Genomic DNA, 22,080 nt, shown 5'->3' with positions numbered 1-22,080 from the left:
GCCGGTTTTCATTACCATAAGTTAGCAGTTTCAACCTACAGTACTTTACTTGTAGAGACTCATAAAGTCATAGAGAAATGGTAGGGTTTTTCATTTCTCAAACCAGGCGAACTGACCACAAGACAATACGCATTTAATAGACATAATACAATGACCCCATAGCCGCCATCGACTATAACTGAAAACAACTCAACCCAGTTTCATGCTAAAAAATTAATATTGGTGATCCACTGGAACATATACTGGCACTGGCACTTGAAAAATAAATAAAAATGTAATTACTTGTTGGTGTCCTTTGAGTTCTGTTTCGAAAAGTTTGGAAGTATTAAATGATCACAGTAGTATTCAGTGGAAAGAATTATCTGAAGGTGTAGAACAGGCTATGTGAAATCTCGCCTAAAATTAAATCTGTTTATTCAGTCATAAACAGACCTCTCTTGATACATTCTTGGAAAAAACCTTAGTGTGGGAGAAGTAAGTTCCATCGTCGTTATTCATATGAGAAAATATTCACTAAGGGTGTACAAACCACGTTTGTTACAGTTTTAGGAATTTGGTGTCGACTGGATGGAGAAAATGTCAATAATTGCTATTTTGTTATGAAATATACGGAAAAATATTTCATGTCTTATCCAAAACTGAAGACAGTTTTTATGAAATACAAAGATTAAGTAGGAAATACATTTTTAGAGATATGTGTAGCAATTTCCAAGGAACTAGCTTACACAAAAGAGAGATTTAGGTGTTCGATTCTGAAACAGTTCCGATGAAAGGAACTGTTTTTCAAACCGGTTCGAATTATTCAAGCTTTGATCCAAGTAAGTAGGTTTTTTTTTATTTTTTTTCTGGGAAGAAATTCGAGTTTTTATTCCACAATACTAAGAAAAAGTGGGCTCGTATAAAAAAATAATAATAAAATACTAGTTAGGACATGAGATGGTAGCAGTTCAAGTACACACACGCCACACCGGCAAATAATCCACTCCATTTGCCGCTATTGCAAACAAGAGGAGACGGCTGCCAAGCGATTTCCAATTTTAAAGAATCTCACATACTTCCTATGAAAAAATAGAAGTGATTAGGAGCACTGTTTTATTTATTTTTCTTTTAAAACCAGTGTCCGCTTCTAGAAGCTACCAAGTTAAATCTATGTCAATAGCAGCATAACATGCGTATGATCGACTCATAATCATTTTCTCATTCGTTAAATGTTTCCCATTTCTTTCTAAATCAAGGTGGAACTACAATACTATCAGTAATAAACATTCTAAGTTCGAATGTTCTTGTAGTCGTGGTTAATAAGCAGACGAAGTGTGGCATTTCTTAATCAGCACAATGCAAAATTGGTATTAGTATACATTAATGTATCCCCTCCCTAAAATGTAGTAGAAGTCAGTTAAAATAAATATTCGTAGACTTTTGTTAAAGAAGGATAGAAAAGTAAATCGATGTTGTTTTGGATTTTGAAACAACAATTTCGTAGTGTTAATGTGACGCAGCCATGTCCACTCGCTTGCATATGTTCACCCTCGTTGCCGCGCTCTTCCACCAATGTCGCTTGCATTCAGAGCAAACCTGAGTGTTTTGAATGCTACGGATTTCATCGTTGCACTTATCACGACTTGACGTCAGTTAATATTGGTATAAATACGTAGCAATATCAATATTTGAAAAGATGTTTTCAAAGGTGACATAAGTAAATTCTCATTACAGATCAGCCTTATTTGCAATCGATTCTGGTGATTGGCTACATCAAATTTTAACGCCAATTAGGCTTAATTTTTTTTATTAAGCCTAATTTTTATTTTATTAATTATTTAAGAAGAATTCATACTGCTCATTAATTTCCCAAAAAGCTGTTTGTATTCAATCATTTTCTGTATTTTTTAATAAAAATTGCGTAAGTTTTTGTTTCTATCTTATATAACCCTCAATTTTACTTCTCGGCTGGCAAAGCCAACAATATTTACTATTCTGCCCTTCTCAGAAAAACGTTGCTGACTCCTGCTTTAGAGCAATGATTCCTGAATTATCTATCCCTTAACCCACATACGATTTTGATATTTGTCCAGAATTGCCATGCTGTTTCATCCATCTTTCTACAGCTGGAACTTTCTCACTTAATCATGAAAGTACTCATATTCGAAAAGCAGTTTTCAAAAACTTGCATCTTCGTTTTCCTAATAAAAAAGGACAATTTACAATCGATTTTTAACTTTCTTTATCAGATTTAACTTTCTTCATCAGATTATCTTTCTTTATCAGTGAAGCTATATTTTCTGATGCAAATGTTTTTTTTTTTATTTTTTTAACTTTTTTTTAAGCATTTCTGCTTATCCGTCATCTGAGATTAAAAGACTTCCATGGATTAATTTCAGCAAAAAATTTTAAAATAGGACGAATTGTTTTGTTGATAGAATCAGGCATTCAAACATCCATCCAATGACACCACACACACACACACACACACACACACACACACACACTTTTTGATGCATTTAACTTCGCTGTGATAGCATCTCTGAGATGTACTTTTTATGCAAGCAATGAAATTACAATGGTAATAATTACAAGCATCGTTTATTCTGTCTCTTCCAAATATAGAATAGATCTATTCATTCAGTCATTACTTTTTGCTGTTGTTGTTCACTGGCAATAACATTTTATAAATTCGAATAGAGATTAAAAAGTACTTCGTTGAAATATATTTCTTTCTGTTTTCCAGGTAGTGGACAAATACAGCTATGGCAGTTCCTCTTAGAACTTCTCTCGGATAGCACAAATGCCAAATTCATCACTTGGGAAGGAACCAGCGGCGAATTCAAATTAACAGACCCAGATGAAGTAGCCAGGAGATGGGGTGAACGGAAGGGAAAGCCAAATATGAATTACGACAAACTAAGTCGAGCTCTCAGGTACTACTATGACAAAAACATCATGACCAAAGTTCATGGCAAACGGTATGCCTACAAGTTTGACTTCCACGGATTGGCTCAAGCTTGGCAGCCCAGTCCTAACGATGCCAAATCTTATCAATTTCATTCGGACTTCTTCATACCGACTTATCCTGCTCAACCCTCAAATATAAATTACTTAAACCCAAGGCCAAGGATGCTTCCATGCAATTCTGAGGCTTCGCTCCTTAGTCAAGCGGTGGCTGGAAACTATTGGTCAGCTGCATCTTCCACGTGTAACTTTTATCCGCCTGCTTTGTCTCATCAGGCATTCGGCTCCCATTGTACCACAGAGAGAAATCTCACGTAAGCACGTACCAAAGACGTAATGAAAAATACTACAAATGTGATGGGGGAAAGATACTGAATCCTAAAGCTCCATCTAGCGAGCAATAAGGTTGCTATATATACGAGTCCACACTATCGACAGTGAGAATACTCTTCGTTTACCATCGGTGTCATTTCATTCTTCATTTCCAGAATAAAACTTTGAGGCATGGTCCATTTCATATTTATTATTTTCAAATTTTGTGCTTAGAAACTTAGCAGTTGTTTTAATTTGTTTGTTTTGAATAAAATTTTATGCTTTGTTGCTATTAATGTGGTCACCTCCTTTACAAATTCTTTTGAAAATAAAATTTAACAAAATGGGAAGGAGATGGTAGAAGAGATGGTAGAAGATTAAGAAAAATGAATTTTGATAAATTACTATAAGTAGTAATAGTATAAAATAAAATTAAAGTAAAAAATAATTAATTGATAAATTAAAATGAAAAGTCCAAAAATTTTAAATATTTTCACCATGGTACATTTTTCGATTTTGAGTTCCAACAAAAATGATTGAAACTCGATCCTGATGGGAAAAAAAAGAAATCAGATTCGGGAATTAGATTTTAATTTTATTTGGTATATGGCTTGTTTATTTCGAAATATTACTTTTATTTGTTTATCAAGTTTCCGCCTTCTGTTCTTCATAATTTAAAAAAAAAAAAACTATTAAATCAGCTCACTTTGCTTCTTTTATGCAACTAGCTTCGAAAGAGTTGGACACGAGAGTGGGCCTCCATGTTCGGAAACCAATGATTCTACTTAATACACGTCTTAGTATAAATTTCTGAGATGTATTTCGCTTTCTCGTATGATTAAAATAACATTACAAGAATAATTGAGTTCGATTCTCGCCCTATTATCTACGTTAAGCGTAGATAATAGACCAGCGGTCGCAACATTTTCAGACTCGCGGGCCACATTCAACTTTTATTTTTAATAATCGGGCCGCAAGCGTTTAAGTGAAAATAGTAAGTGAAAAAAATATTGAGTTATCAATTTTTATTATATCAGTCTTAAAAAACACAGAAATATTTAAAGTACGAGATATGAACGAAGCATGAAAATGAAACTCAATGAAAAATTATTATCACGTAAAAACGAAGTAATATAGATTATGCATCACAATGTGTGTGTGTCTCCCTGCTTTTTTGACAAGCATCGATAAAATTTTTGGATATTTTCTACTGAAAAGGCGTTCTTTAATGTGCGCCAAAATCTCTGTTGTCGTCGGATGAAGTCGTCTTTGTTAATCCCCACTCATAATGACTCACAAGGTTGACTCGAACCAAGTTGCACGGCGATATCAAGAAGTATAGTATAAAATTATTGTTTTTAATTTATTATTCATATTATAAAATGTATTATTTAAATAATTCAACATACGGGCCACATGTCATGTAAGTATGGTCAACCTTTTATGGGCCCCAAAAATGCAGGTTTGGGCAGCATGCGGGTCGCCGCTTGCCGACCCTTGTAACAGACCGTGGAGAATTACGTAGTGGTGGATTGAGTGGTGTGAAGTGCCCTTCCACGATGAATCCCTGGACTCCTTGAAGGTATCACGTGGTATTAATAATAATAAAATGATTAAAATATGTTTTAACTTATGCGTTCATTGTTCCTGATTGAAGAAAGTGGAAATTGTGCACAATTTGGCCCAGTTAAGCAGTAGTCCTGTCCTGTCTCAATTAAACGAAGCTGCACTTTGAGGGTTTAAAAGATGTATAAGACAAAATACAAGTTTAGACAAGTTTTGCATTTATTGCGTAGCAAAATTACTAACTTATAAATAAGCAACTGGCTTTAAATTAAGTAAAATGTTTGCCATAAAATAATTTCATTTATATACGTATTCAACACGTATGCAGTTCCTAGCATTTAATGACATTGGAGGAATTGATCGAGGGTAACTTTTTTTTCCTTTATTGACTGCGCATAATATCAGCCCAGATATAGCATTGCCTTCCTTTATAAAATATCATAATCCAGTAATAATTTTCTAGCGTCCTGGGTAGACACTCCTTCAAACAAGGGAGTGTCATCCTCATCACTTTCCTTGTTCTTCTGATGTTTTGCTGGAATTTCTTCCCTAATTTCCCCATTTGAAATTTTCATTTTCATTACATTGTTGAGGACTACCATTAATGGATATGAACTCTTAAATAGTTTCTGGTATGGTTCACGTATAATAGGACGCCATTTCTGCTATTTGGCATATCCATAATTGAATGCTTAAAACCATAGTGAACAAAACAGTCTTGTTGCTTTTCCTCGCCAACTATCTGCCATAAACTGTATGGTCTGTAAAAGATTAACTTTTGCGCTGACCTCCGTAGTAATTGCCAAGAATCAGTAAAAAATTTTTTCTTGATTTCCGTTGTAATTCCATGTACCAACTCATAAGCCAATTCATAAAAATTTCACGTTATCCACTCCCATGATATCGAAGCCTGGTTCTTCCGCAAATAACTAATAGCTTTTGTTTGTCAGTTCTTGGAGTATTTGAACAGCATAGCACTTTACACGATTTATTCCTTTCACTGATTCAAACAGTGTAGAGTGTTTATAACACAGAGAATCATCCGATGTTGGCATGAAAAAATAGCCTGTTTCGTCAGCATCATAGATGTCATTAACACTAAATTTTTGAAGAAAGATTACATAGTTTTTCCAACACACCATGTGGTAGAGAGGTTACTGGCTGGCTCAATTCAACGGCATTATGTCCCAAATAAACGAAGCAGATTCTTGTCATATTCTCATTTTGTTCTTTTAGACTTGTCCCAATAAAACGGTTGCCACGATTAGCTAGTGGACCAATTAACCGGAATATATATATATATATATATATATATATATATATATATATATATATATATATATATATATATATATATATATATATATATATATATATATATATATATATATATATATATATTGTGTGTGTGTGTGTGTGTGTGTGTGTGTGTGTGTGTGTGTGTGTGTGTGTGTGTGTGCGTGCGTGTGCGTGCGTGCGTGCGTGCGTGTGGTAAATTCTGAACAAGTTGTCATCATAATAATTGCCTAGCACAGTACTTTCCAGGGACACTGCAACACAAGATTTAAAATAAAAAATCCCTTTATATGAATGTGCTGGAAGCACATACAATGCCATCTAGGCTTAAGTGGGATTGTCTCCCGGAAATAGCAAGATTTACAAGATTTCTTCTTTCGGAAACTTAGGTTTTTCATCCCTACTACAGACAAATTTGCCAGGAAATTGTTGTTATTAGTTGGCAGTAGATGTCGTAGTGTGTAGGTATGATAGTTGCGTTGTGTGTAGAAGCTTTTTTTCATCATCATAATAATCGACATTGAGCCAGTTGAATGTTCGCGAGGTTTGAGGTTACGTGGCGTGGATGGACGTCTTGCAGCGATTTACAAGGATATACTCTCGTCTGTGCTACACTAAGACACATGAAAATGTTGTCCTTACACTAGAATTCTACTGTACTGTCTTTGCTATCAAGTACGCACATTTCCCATAACCTCCTGTATAACAATCAAAATGAATAATGAAAATGAAATAAAAAAAAAGACAGAAATATGTTAATTCCCCTAGAATTTTGGGACAAAGGTAGCGCTCAGACATCTCTTCTGTATATGTACTTATTAATACTCTGTTTAGTGTGATTTCAGTCTTGAAGCCTGTTCATTTCGATCCAAGTTTCGTACTCGGCTATAAATTAAAACGGGATTTACCATCTCCCTTTAACTTAACTTATGTCGCGGTAAAATAGCCTTTTGGCTTATTATAGTAGAAATCTGATTTGGTTCCATGGCGAACTTATGGCACCCGTGCCTGATGTTAAGAACCTCTAGCCAATAGCTGAGGGGCATAATGACATGACTCACTAATAGAAAACAACTGTGTTTAGTTGCCAAAACTTTTCCATCACTAATATAAAACTTTTCATTATTTAAAAGCTTACTAATTTTTTACTCATGTAAAAAACTAATGTCAAAACATTAGTAATCTTTACTAATGTTTTGTTTTTGCTGTAAGTGTGAATTATAAAGGTAATTTAATTTAGGCATATACTAAAATGTTGATTTTTTGAGACTATAAAAAATTCATAAAAGAATATCTTTAATTTTCTTTTCTTTTATTGTGCTTTAATCAAGTAAAGTGACAATGAGATTGTGCACTGTAATAACTTAAAATTTGAAAAACTTGAAAACACATATGTCTGATTGATCTTTATAAATAAATAAAATCAGAATTATTGTTTACTTTTTGCTGATGTTAAAAATTGGGTCTTTAAATTGTGTGGTTGTATGTGGTAGCTAAAATTACACTTAAATGCAAATAAAAATATCCACGCTATCAACAGGGTAGAAGGACTTTTAAGTAAAAATTCCGTCACTAATTTTTAATTCATTCAATCTTACATGACTTACGATAATCGCCCTTACAATATTCTTTGATTTTACCGCTCTAGTATGATTTCTGATTATTTGAAAAGGTTCTCCCAATATTTAAAAGACACCAAATAATAATATGTTCACCAAAATTTCGGTTGGCACGCGACAAAATTTTGCATCAAAGATTTGGCGGTTTTAGCACGGTTAAAAAGGATACCCACCCCTGTGATATAGATAAAACACGACTTTCTATAACTATTGCACCGTTCACAAAATAAAATAATCAACAAGCAGCAACATTGTAAACATTTAAAAACTTATCAGCATTTAAACTGTAGAATAATATTATAGGGGTTTTACAACTTTACAAATTTGTCATGTTGTTTTTCCTCGTTAACATACGAGGGTGGTCTGAAACGTTCTCGGCCTCGACCATAGATGGCAACACTATACGCAAGAATTTTATTTTCCAATTTGATGCATCTGTCATAAGTATACATGTGAAATTGCAAGTCATTCTATTAAGTAGTTTGTTTTATATAGCTGTCTGAAGAAAAACTGTTGTCTGTATCCCATGAAATTTATAAAATTCAGCATCGTGCGGTTATAAAATTCTTTGTAAAAAAAAGTTTAACACCAAAAGATATTCATTCGAAGTTCATAAAAGTTTATGGGCACTCTTCTCATTCGTTTTCGACAATTAAGAAATGGGTTACCGAGTTTAAACGTGGCCGCACCAGCCTCGAAGATGACCCACGTGAAGGACGTTCAAAAAGTGTAACAACACCAGAAATCATTGATGAAGTGCACGATATGGTATTGGATGACCGGTGAGTCAAAGTGCGTAAAATTACTGAGACTATATAGGCATTTCAAAGAACGTGTAGGATATATTTTGCATGAAGAATTGCAAATGAAAAAGCTTTGCGCAAGATGGGTGCTGCGCTTGCTCACAGCAGATCAAAAACGCAATCGCATGAAAATCTCTGAACAGTGCTTGGAGCGTTTTAACAAGAATAAAACTAATTTTGTGCTTCGATTTATTACTATGGATGACACTTGGATTCACCATTACACATCAGAATCCAAAACAGCAGTGAAAACAGTGCACAGAAGCTGGTTGTTCAGCGCCAAAGAAGATAAAGTCGGTTCCATCAGCAGGAAAGGTCATGGCATCGGTGTTTTGGAATGTTAAAGGCATTTTGTTTATTAATTATCTTGAAAAGGGTAAAACAATAACCGGGGAATATTATTCCGATCTTTTAACCAGACTAAACGAAAAAATTCGTGAGAAAAGATCCGCTTTGCAGAAGAAAAAAATCATCTTTCATCAAGACAATGCACCTCTCGACAAAGGTGTTTTGGCAATGGAAATATTAAACTATGAATTGTTGGAACATCCACCCTATTCCAGAGATTTGGCTCCCTCTGACTTCTATCTCTTCCCAAAACTTAAACTGTTCCTCGCTGGTCAGCGTTTTTCTCCGAATCAAGAGGTGATTGCAGCTGTAGAGGGGTATTTTGCAGATCTTACTGAGAACCACTACAGGGACTGGATAATGGCGCTGGAACATCTCTGGAATAAATGTATTAGTCTTAAGGGAGATTATGTTTAAAAGTAAAAATAATTTTAAAATTATAAATTCATTTTTTCATTGTTAGGCGGAGAACTTTTCAGACTACCTTCGTAATTATGTATTACCAGCATCGAATCACCCTTTTTGCTACATGATTTCTCCGCTATACGTAGGCAGACGTCTTTTGGTTGTTATAGTAACTAATATACGAGGGAAATTTATGACTTCCATATTATACTTCAAGTCATAGCAGAATAAACTGAATATTTCTACGACTAGATTCTATTCTTCTGCGTAATATTGTTTTTCACCAATTCAGTGTATATATCTGATAATCGGAAACCAGTCAATGAACAACACTGCTTCGTTGGTTATGGCCATATTCTTTCAGGTTGTCGAAAATTTAACTACGCGATCTATGTAGAGCGATCGCGTGTTGCCACTACTGAAATTAATTTAGCTTTTATTATAAACTCCATTAATCAGTGACTTCGCCAATACGAAGACTCGATGCTTAACTTTTCAGTGTTCCAATAGTGATGAATGGCGTCACTAATAGATGGAAACAGATTACTTTGCTAAGGAATGGATCTGAACGATAATTAATGGTAAAGAGAATGTTAGGTGAAAGTATTCTTCGTTAATTTTGTTAATTAATCTACAATAAGTAATGATTTTATTAATTATTTTTATTAAGTCTGTTCGATTAACTGTTAATCAGCGTTTTATTAGTCTACACTTGTTTTTTAGTCACTTTTTGGTCTCTTTGCCCTCATTACATTCCTGGGTACGTTTTTATTCGGCATTCATGTTAGATGTGCCTCTCAGATACCAATAATAGTAACAACAACAACAATAAAGTCTGGATTGGTTCTTTTAACATATTTACATTCCATTTTTTGTCTATTCTTATATAACCAGCTCGCAGATTTTTTTTCCTACCGCAGTGATTCTGTTTTCAATGTCCATGATTAAATTCCATACATCGCCAGTTTTGATAAAATAATTCTTAGATCTTTTTAGCGATTATTGTTGATCTTAGTGGGTTGTTTATATATTCCGTTTACTTTAAAGAAATTATTTATTTTCTTAGATATGTCTGAATCTTCTTTCCAACTTATTTTGTATCAGAGATAATTAAAATTTAACTTGCTTAAATTATTAAGTTATTAATTTAAATGCTTATAATTGAATCCCGCGGTTTTAGGGGGGGGAAACAAATTAACATTTTATATTGTTTTTTTATTAAATTTAATTTATATGCAACTTGTAAATTATCTTCAGCTTCTTTGGAAATATCACTTGATTATTTGTAAAGAGCAAGCTATCTATTTTTTTTATTGCATTTTTTCTTTATTGTTCATCCTCTATTCTTTGATTATTTCATATATATATATATATATATATATATTAAAAAATAATTATACTGACTAAGAACACCGAGAAAGGTATGATAAAAACTTGAAAAAAGCACGACTAGAGTCGTCGGAACGCCGACTTCTTCAGGTGTGTAAATAATTAAAAAAAATGGAAAAAATAACAAGTTAAAAAACATGGACTACTCATATAAACAAATTGGGAATAGAAACTGTCAAATTTGAACTGGTGTCAGCGTGGCAGGTCTGGCGTGAGGCATAAGTGAGTCGCCACTGACTCGAGAGCGCCAGAATTGAATCGCTGCGCTATGAGAGTCAGGTAAGCTGTAGCTTAAATTATTGTTCATGTGTGATGGGTCCGGAACTATTTCTTTTGATTATGACATACGTCTCTCTAGTTCGTCACCGCATTTATGGATAGTGGTCGTAAGATTCCAGTCTATCTGGTGTTGGTGTTCTTCTAGATTAGAGTTAGCGGAGAAAAGAACATCACTGGAGAGAGCGCTTGCACGGGTTCTCTTGTAAGAGATGTCACGTTGATGTTCTTCAAGAAGTAGTGAGACAGACTTATTGGTTTGTCCATAAGGTTTACCGCAGCTACAGATGATTTTGTAAACTCCTGGAAACTGAAGTTGGTTGTGTTTTTGTTTGGGTTGACTCAGCAAAGAACGAAATTTTGGTAGGGTGGTGAAATAAGTTTTAATGTTAAATTTCTTCATAATTTTCGCCAATTTTGGTGATAGAGAGCTTACCAACGGCAATTGAATGTGTGAAATAGGATTGCAGTTGTCTTCTTGCCGAGGTTGGAGACGTGCATATAGACGTTTAAAGATGCTTCGAGATGAATAGCCGTTGTTCAAGAATGTGCTTTTGAGGTGGTCAAGTTCTATTTGAAGATCATCTTCTAATGAGATAAGGGATCTTGCCCGATGGGCCAGAGTGGAAATAATACCAAGTTTCTGCGGAGGGAAGCGATGAGAGGAGGCATGTAAATATCTATCTGTGTGAGTAGTTTTACAAAAAATCGCAAGTTTGAGACAATCAGGCAACCAAGTGATCTTAGTGGAAGGCCAATAATAATAATAATAATAATAATAATAATAATAATAATATGAAATGAGAGAATAGTGGTCAATGAGGTGTTGGATTGCTTGTAGCTATTAAATAGTCCTTGTATGGCACCAGAGAATTCAATGCTGACTGTTAATGCTAACTTCTTTTCTATGGACTATAGAGCACTCTACCAACAATGCATGTTGTAATTGGGAGCTTAAAATAGCCTTTAGGTTGGATTATGGTCGTAGCAATTAAGGCTATGAGGTGAGTCCAGTACATTACGTCTATTATCTACTTCTCTTTACCAACAATTAACGTAATCTATGTTAGAATCTTTTGCGATACAACGTTCACAGTCAAACAGAACAAGAAACATGTAACAAAATCATCACAAACAAAATCAAAGATGTAACAAAATCCTCGGAATCGGTAAGATATCGATAAGATATCCCTTGTAGTGTCTTTGGGAGTTGAGATGATGTTATATCTGGGAGCTACCACTTATCAAATGTTTCATAAAACGTCTCAGTATTATTGACATCTGCAACTCTACTTAGTCATTTTTTTTTTGTTCTAAATTTATTAAATTGCAATCTCTATACTTGAATAATATGCCATATACTTTTTCTTATACACTACGTCTACTACTATCAAAAAACCAAAAGGTTTGTTTTTCTACTATAGTGATCCAGACTCTTGTGTTCCAGATTATCTTTGATTTTTATATTCGATAACTTTTTCAGTTGTATATTCCCAAGAGGTTTTTGCATGGTGGGGAATCGTATTGCTTACATAAAGTCCACTGTGTACCTTTTGAAATCAAATCAGGCTTTGCTTTTATAGTCCGTCCGAACAATCTTCCTTCGAGAATTAATCAAATGGTCCGCAGTTTCTTTTTATCTCTGCCCAATCGGCATTTACCATCATTATTGATCTTTAAATCTTTGCCTTTATTTAAAAAAAAATCGTAATACCTGCCTTTGAGCAACAAGTATCATGACCTTCTGTCTCTTTCTTGATGGTGTCCCACTAAAGCTAATGCCAAGTCAAGCAACTACCAACATTCTCTTCATCGCCCTTCAAATGATGATCATGGAGTGCTTTATTCTCCTTCATTATTATTATTATTATTATTATTATTATTTATTTATTTATTATTTTTTTTATTCTTTCTTTCTTCTTTTTCTTGTTATTACATTTCAAGGCTGATTATAAGACTTCAGAATAAAAAAAAAAAAAATTCCGCTAACGACTTTTATTCCCATGTATGAAGTTGAGGCCCTTTTATTCCTATCTAACTTTTGGAAATTGAGAGGACAGTTCAATCTTCACCGGCAGCCAATCAGAGACAGCTGGCCCATCATTAATTATAAACGGCACTCGGTGAAAAGAGGCAGCTGACAACTACCGCCATCTCGTGGTCCCTGATCCTAACACTATATTAATTGTCATCATATATGCTATTTTTAGTAAAAATCTCCAAATTGCGTTGTCCTCTCTCACAAGTTAAACTTCATGATTGGGCTTTCATCAAGTGGAGACAAAATATTAATATTCTTGCGCCACGAATTCCTTTCATAACATATGCTTAAGGAAGTTCTCATCAACTTGTCTTTTTCTTTCTTTGTATATTTCTTTTTTCATCCAGTCTATATATATATCCCCATCTCTTCACCTAACTTTGCATCTTGTCAATATGGATAAAACACATCACTCCTCATACATTTCGTATCTATCATATATTTCGATGAAATATCAATGGAATAATAATTTTAATATGCACTTCTCATTCGTTGTAAATATGACGTGTATCCACGCATGACCGGTTGCGTGGTTGAGTGGTTAATGAAATAAAAAAAAAAAAAAAACTTCAAATCCTATTTCTCCAATTCTTCCAAAGCAGTTACTCAAGATATAATTTATTAAAAAAATTATTATATTGACAAACCGTTCCATGCAAGTCCAGAAATAAGTTATAGGGTTACTATCTGCTTGCAGTGCCGGCTCTACCGACGGTGAAACACGTGCATTTGCACCGGGGGAAATTTTTTGGGGGGAACAGGAAAATTGGCCTAAACTATACGAAAAATAAATCATAAAAAAAGTCATTTATTCCATCTCTGTTGAAACGACACTTCAGGATGTCGTTAGTTAAATTTTGACGTAATAAAACTTCGTTGTTCTGTATATTATAAAAAATCATAATCATTTAAAATAATGTTGTATTATGTTGTGTTTTATATCGCACTGTCAGTGTTAATAACGGACGACGAGACAATAACAGAACCCTTCGTTCTTGCATTTATTTCCGATTCCATTGTTATTCGTGAGTTGACCTTAACCTCAGGTTAAAATACATACATATTTATCAAAATTGCTTGAAGTTTTGTACGACGTGACAATGGCCGTTATTCTGTCTCTTCCATGTGCGATTTCTTATTTGTGAGCGAGAATCTGATCAATCCGCAGTGCAGTGTTGACATTCATGTGATGCCTGTCTTTTCATGTTTTACATAGGGGTGATCCCAGGGAATGCAGCCGTCCTGAAGTAATCTTCAGCCATACTTTAAATGCGGACGCTGTCATTTCCCAAGCGGAAAGCGTAATGTTTCAAAACTAAAGCTTATTAAAACTTATTTACGTTATACAATGGCAAAAACTCGATTGAAAGGTTTTGCTATGATTTCAATCGAACATGAAATCGGTCAGAAATTAGACCACACTGGCCTTATTTGTGATTTTGCGAATATGAAAGCGAGAAAACTTTCGTTTTAAACAATAGGTTTACATTTTAATAGTGAAAATGTAAATTACGTTAAGACATGAGACGTGTTCTAAAATCTAAAAAAAAATTATATTTACCATAGTTACGTGCTTGTAATTTATCAGTTCTTTATTCTACATGACGGGATAAGCATTACTTACATGTAAGTTAATAGGAATACATTGTTTTCTTTCTTTCTTTCTTTGAACCCTTTAACGGTGGTTGACAAGTATAAATAAAATAAAAGGAAAAAAATAAATTACCCTTTGTGACAAATTAAAATTTTAGTAAAAATTTTCAAAAATAATTTTTTCTTATTATTATTATAAAGGAATCTAATGATCAATGATTTTTTGCATTTTTTATGAAAATAATGTTGTATACGATGCAAATAAAATACCATTCACGCAATTCAAATAATTTCTTGTGAGAAATGTGCAAACGGAGCCTAATTTGCCCCAGAAAATACTGGAAACTCTACGAAAAACCTTTAAACAAGATCGCGCAACGCACTCTAATTTGTAGTGTTTTTTAGCAAGTCGAATGCGATTTTTTATAAATTATAATCGTACGGCAAATTGCTATACTTTTTCTATGTTCGTGGATTTTTCCTGATTTTAAAAAACAATATTTTTTAGGTTGTGTTTTTTTGATTTTATTGATTTTTTGAAAAAGCAATAAAATTATTGATTTTTCAAATAAGCTAACTTCTAATAATTTCCACTTTGTTATAATTTAATTAAAATTTACCTGTGTAGCTCGGTGGATATGGCGTTTGCATACCACGGCGCTTGGCCGCACGAAGGAAGACTTGATTTTGAGTCTAGTCGACGACTAGAGGAAATTTTTCTAAGCCTTTTTTCGACCGGTTCCCGAGTTAGTCGATCTGTGACACGGGCAAGAGGGTTTTTTCTCCCGGCAACATGAAAATCGACTGTAGAACCCACATTATTTCAGACATTAGATACGAGTGATAGGGTTAGCGACCACGAGATGTCGGCACTTGTTGAGCCGTCACTCTTCACCGTGTGCCGTTTAATTAGTGATAGCCTTGGGCCACTGATTGGGTACCAGTGGAGATTGAACTGCCCACTCAGTCTCCAAAAGTTAGATAGGGTTAAAAACGGCCTCGCCTACTCCCTATATATATGGGAATAAAAAGGCGTTAGCTGATTTCTTTATTATTATTATTAAGATTTACTGCAGGTGCATTTACGCTGCGTTTGACGAGTACTCAGTCGTCTTCGCTTGATTTTAAATACTCATGCTGTTGCATACTTTCAGAACAAAATTCCACCGGTAAAGGGCTAATTGTCTCTCTTTTAATGTCCAAAAATATAGTTTATGATAATTTTTCATTAACTTATGAATTTTCATTAGCTAATGCTACCATTTAGATTTTAATCAGAAATGTATGTTGAAGTCTATCTTAACATCATGGCTTTTAAGATGTCATTAAAAGAGTTTTTTTAAAAGGGGAAAGGAGCGGCAAAATATGCTTTGTACTAGACGACAAAATTCCTAGGGTCGGCCCTGTCTCTTTGCCCCAACACGTCAAAACGAGTCATTAAAACCCGTCCAAGTCAGTACAGCCTTCAGGCTAGTTAGCACCTTACAAGGCTTTCAATATTCCCTTCTAAAGAGCGTTCTATTTTTATAAACACTCTGAAGTATAGATGACACTTTGTTCCTGTCGAAAGGTGCACATAGGTCAAACTGGGAGAAGTGTTTGAAATTTATGAGAAAGTAAACTTAGGCTATGTGGAAAACAAGAGAGAAGAAAATAGTGATCTAGTTGCACACATTCTCGCATGACTTCACATTGTAGACTTTCTAACTTTCCTCCATGACTTACTCAGATGGAAAACAGTTTCGCTAGAGTGTTCAAAGAGTCTTGTGAGGTGATTCACAAAAGTGGAATATTACACAGAAACCAAGGATTATACTTCACAACATCTGGAAGTTATTAATCCTTGTATACAACATTCAACACCTATGTGATTTCCACAGTCACCTAAACGTTCACAGCTTCACAGCAATACAGAAGCTGCACATGACATACTTAATGATGTGCGTGATTGAGGACTGACTATTCACTATCTTTCAATTTGTAAAATAACGGCTGTTTGAAGCATTTTAAATCTTTTGTTATATTCCTTGTAAATCTTCATGAAGATTTTTCAGCGAATAAAAGACAGCGAAATATGCAAAAGAAATATTTAGTTTAAAAATCTACTAGCTTAACCCTTCTAATTATCGATGATCACTTGGTCCAGTGATCATAGATTCTTCAATCCATTTCTTCTTTCAATCGAGTATATCGTATAGCGGCAAGATCGCGAACTTTCAACTATTAATGAACTTTATACAGGTGGAAGTCATTTCTGAATTGTATAAGGATAGGAAATCTGAAGAAGTGAATAGTTAGGTGCTGATAACACTTGTGATCGGCATTACCTCGTCTGTAATATCCTTAAATACTTCTGATCCCTAATATGCCACTTTCGCTCATAAGGTCATCCCTGCTACCCTCTGACATATCAATTGTATTTTCTCTAACTTCAACATAACTACTTACTCAGAGAATAGAAACCACTCTAAACACCTTCCAGATATAACACATTTTTAGAACATAGCTCTCTTCTACTATCGAATGTACTCAAACATTCACGTATTCCAGACGTCTCATGCTAAACGTCAAAAAACTGACATGTTAGTAGTAGACTTAACAATAACCATAATGATGGAATTCATTTAAAAAATAGTTAATGTCTTTTATTCCCTTAAAGGGAATAGGTTTAAAATGGCTAGGCTTTTAACCCTGTGTAGCTTTTGGAAGTAAGTGGGCAGTTCATTCTCCACCAGTAGCCAATCAGAGAGAGCTGGCCTAAAACTATCACTAATTATAAAAGGCAGCCGATGAAGAGACTGACAAACAAGTGTTACCATCTCTATATAATAGTGTGGGTTCTACGGTCGATTTTCTTGAGTTAATGGGCGAATAACCAGAATTTCCAGGAGAAAAAAATCACTTTCCAGTGCCAGAGATTGACTAACTTGGGAAATGGTCGAAGAAAGGCTTAGAAAAAGTTCCTCCAGTTGGAGACTAGACGTGAACGTAAGTCCACCTTTGGACGTCCTAGCGCAGATGGCAGTTTCCAGGAGACAAAAACCCACTTTCCAGTGCCAGAGATCGACTAACTTGGGAAATGGTCAAAGAAAGGCTCTAGTGGAGACTAGACGTGAACTTAAGTCTACCTTTGGACGTCCTAGCGCAGACGATGCAAACGACATGTCCACCGAGCCACAGTCAATATGCAAGTCATGCACGGGAATTCATTATCTAAAGTATTCTTAATTGAATTGACTATTCTTAAGGCTAACTCAATTAAAGGGAAAAATTAGAACAACGGTCTTTTTTTTATTTCATCAAAATAATTTCAGGTTAATTTTTTTATATACTAGCCTATGTAGCTCAGTGGAAGTGGCGCTTGCATCTTCTGCGTTACGCCGCCTGAAGATCGACTTAAATTCAAGTCCAGTCGCCGAGTGGAGGAAGTTTTTCTATGCCTTCCTTGAACCGTTTCCGAGTTAGTCGATCTCTGACACGAGCTAGCGGCTTTTTCTCCCGGAAACTAGGGATTTTCAAGAAAGTTACTTAAGAAAATTGACCATAGGAACCCACATTATTTCAGAATAACAAAATACCTCTTACGGTCGCGATATGCCGTCTGCCGTGATCTCTCCTCTGAAACCCTTGATTCAATGACAGCTTGAGCTTATTATTAGTACCAGCTGGTGGAATAATCAAGTGAGTCTACCCACTAAACTTCAAATAATATATTTGGCCTGCAGGAGCATTGCAAATTCTTTTCTAGAAGAAATCCCATTAGAGATCGAGTTCCCTTCCTCTCTCTCTCTAAAACACCATATATTGTAAAAGTCTTAGAGGGGTTAGTTAGGGCAAAATTCAGAACTGCGTTTATAACAAAAGATGGTTAGCCTTTTGATGGTCAGCATGAGTTGCTTAAAGGAAGATCGCATTTTAGAAATCTACTTATTATAACAGGGTAATAGACGTATTGGATAAGGGCGATGCATGCACTACATTGTATTTACATTTTTGCAAAGGCCCTTGATAGGTTGCCACATGACATTTTGACAATTGAATTGGAAAGAATGCGGTTAGATAATAGATAATAGTTATGCCCTGGACTTGGGATTAGCTGTTTGTTAGGTGTTATCAAGTTGTTTATGGAGAAGCGATATCCCAGGAGAGGAAAGTCGCCAGTAGTGTACACAAGGGTCTGTTTTGTGGCCCTTGCTGCTAACTTGTATGTTAATGATATTGGAAAAGGTCTGAATCGAATATGCAGTTGTTTCAAGATTTCAGTTTTGCAGCCCTTGGCCTTATATCTACTCTGCTGCATAATACTGCGCTCCAGTTTGGGTGATTACTCCCAATGTGAAACTTATAGATGCACAACTGAATAATACAATATGCGTGATCTCAGGAATGATTAAATCAACTCCGATTTATTGACTTCCAATTCTGATCCATATCGCACCGCCAACCTACACAGATCAAATGCATTTCTTCAAGAATACAAGATCATGTCCAATCAACAGCTCTCTATCCACTCTGATCTTGAAGACCTATTATCAACAAAGGTTTTCTGGCAACCAACTTTTGCATGAACGATGCCTGGTCAGCAAGGTGGTTTGATGAATCACCAACAAAGTTCCCCACTATGCAACGCATAACGGAAAAACACATTGGTTTTGAATTACTGCATAGAGTCTGTCATCTCTCAATAGAATTAGATCAGGACACGGTAGATGTACTGACTCTTTTCACAAATGGGACATTACAGCCCCCCCCCCCCCCAAGCTGTGATCGTGGAGGTGAGAAGCAATCAGTGTGACATCTTATATAAGACTCCCATTAAGGGCCTACAAAGAGAATTTTAGTGAAATTCTGTTTGCAACCAAAGAATCAAATGATTTTGTTTGTAATCTAGATGCTAACTTGTAATTTTTTTATTAAGTGTCATAAATGTTATGCTTTGTGATGTGTAATATGTCATACACTAAATAAATAAAAATAATAATTTGGCTTTGCAAAAAGACTTGAATGCACTGGCTCAATGAGCAACTGAGTGGGGGCTTAGTTCGCTGTTACAAAATATAAGATTTTAAAATTTTGGAAGCAAAGATAGGATGCAAAGTATTCAATTAGTGGTAATGTCTTGGAGGAGGTAGAGGAGATGAGAGATCTGGGAGTGGATATGGACAGGATTCTGAAATTTCAGATACATATTGCTAAAATTGTGTGATTCGAGATGAATCTTTAACTCTTTGGAGCTCTGATAATAATGTTTTCCAAAGAGAGTAGGGAAATACTAATATGAGCATAAACAGACGAGCAGCAAAGTTCCATCCTTCAATTATTCACTCGGAGTGAGCTCAACCTTGAATCAAACATTTTCCATTCTGATGACAATTGCAGCCGTCTTGTGGCCCTGAACTTTAACACTTGCACTATTCTCTATAATGATATACGTGCACGGTTCGATTTCTTGAGTGTTTAATTAAACTCCCGAGATTCTGGGGAAAAAATGATATTGAAACATGCCATAGAGCGAATTACTCTGAAACTGGCTGAAGAAAGGTTTAGAAAAAAGTTCCTGCAACATGTTATTCATTATCTAGGTGGACAAGTGAAGAAAGCAGTACCTGAATGTATACCTAGAATCAGAAGGATAAATCATTCTGGAGTTGAATGGATCAATAACTTCATTAAGCAGGAATTGCATAAAAAGAAAATGTTGTGGAGGGATAATAAAGGAAAAAATCATCAGCATTCCCATGGGCTGTATAAGGCACATGCAAGAAAGATGACCGGTGTGGTAAGAAGGGCTAAAGTTAATTATGAGAGGAAGCTAGCTGATGAGGCCAAAAGAAATCCTAAAGAATTGTTTCAGTATGTAGCAAATAAAAGATGGAATAACTATGGAAGGATGACTTTAAAAAGTGCTGATGGTAGGAAGGTAACATAACCAAACCAAACATTTGTATTACTGAGTGAGTATTTTGCAGGGATGTACAATCTAGGCGGTGACATTGCATTGCCGGATGTGACATTGACTAATACGAGCATAAAGGTTGAAGACAAAAAATCAGCTAACGCCTTTTACATCCCTATAGAGAAAAGTCGAGGCTTTTTTTTAGCCCTATCTAACTTTTTTGAGACTGAGAAGTCAGTTCAATCTTCACCGGAAACAAATAAGACATAGGCGGTCAAAAACTATCACTAATTATGCATGGCACCGGTGAAGAGATGCGGCTATGTGCTACCATCTCATGATTCCTAATCCTAACACTTTACTTTACTGTCTTAAAACAGTGTGGGCTCTATGGCTGATTTTCTGAGTTTATGAAACAAAAAATCAGTTACCAGGAGAAAAATCTGCTTTGTTCGTGCCAGAGATCGACTAACTCGGGAACTTGTCGAAAAAAGGCTTAATAAGAGAGGAGCTTCAAGACAGAGACTTCAAGACAGCAGTAACAAATTAAAGATCAATCAACATCTCAGGAGTAGTGGTTAAAGTATTAGAGAAAGTGAGAAAGTGGTGAAAGACAAAATTCAGGATGGGTTGGATAGGAAAATGATATTCTATAAAGGACAGCATGGTTTTGTGAAGGGTAGGACTGTGTCTTCATAATTGCTTACTTTTTATAATCAAGTGACAGTGGAGTTGGATAAGGGAAATGATTATTCAAAGTTATTGCTAGACTTTGCAAAAGCATTTGACAAGATTCCACACAGAAGTCTATTGCATAAATTGCAGCAAATGGGGGATGAATATGAATCTGGCAATTTGAATTGCAGGATGGCTGATGGATAGATATGAAAGAGAGGTTCATGGAGGAGTTGAGTTGAGTTCAGGAGAAAGCAACGGGAAATACTTTGACAGGAAATATTCAGTTGTTTGCCAACGATGCTAAACTAAGAAGAGCAATGGTAAATGAAGGTGATGCAGAGATTATACAGAAGACTTAAACCCCATAGCAGTATGAGCAAAGTTAAATACCTGCTCCGCTTAATGCGGAAAATCATTTGGGGGAAGAGATCAGATGCGGTTTACTATATTGATGGAACTGAACTGTAGGAACTTGATGAGGCCAGGAAATTGTGTGCGATTGTAGACAGGGAGTTAAAATTTAGATTGCGAAAGTAACCAAAACCGCACATCAGATTACGTGGTTGTTGAAGACACTAACAAGCAGGGATAGAGAGATAGTTTTTCCCTTATTATTATTATTACGGGCAACTCCAGGGAGTCATTAGACTCATCGCGGGAGGCCCCAAATCATATTCATCACAACTATTCGACATTCATACAGTATCTATCATACCTCGCCTTAAACTCATTCACTGTCACAGCATCCACCACAGACTCAGGGAGCGCATTCCACTCATTCACTACTCTAAAAGTAAAGAACCCAGCTCTAACACCTTTACTAACCACACTTTTGCCCAGTTTCCATGGATGTCCCCTAGTCCTCCCACAACCAGCCCTGTTATCAAAAATGTCTTCTGAATTAATTTTATA

This window comes from Typopeltis vanoorti, chromosome 3, assembly GCF_054136105.1.
Source record: "Typopeltis vanoorti isolate ZY-2024b chromosome 3, IOZ_Tvanoo_1.0, whole genome shotgun sequence".
Taxonomy (NCBI): domain Eukaryota; kingdom Metazoa; phylum Arthropoda; class Arachnida; order Uropygi; family Thelyphonidae; genus Typopeltis; species Typopeltis vanoorti.
The sequence above is the reverse complement of the archived record's forward strand: the minus strand, read 5'-3'. Positions refer to the sequence as shown.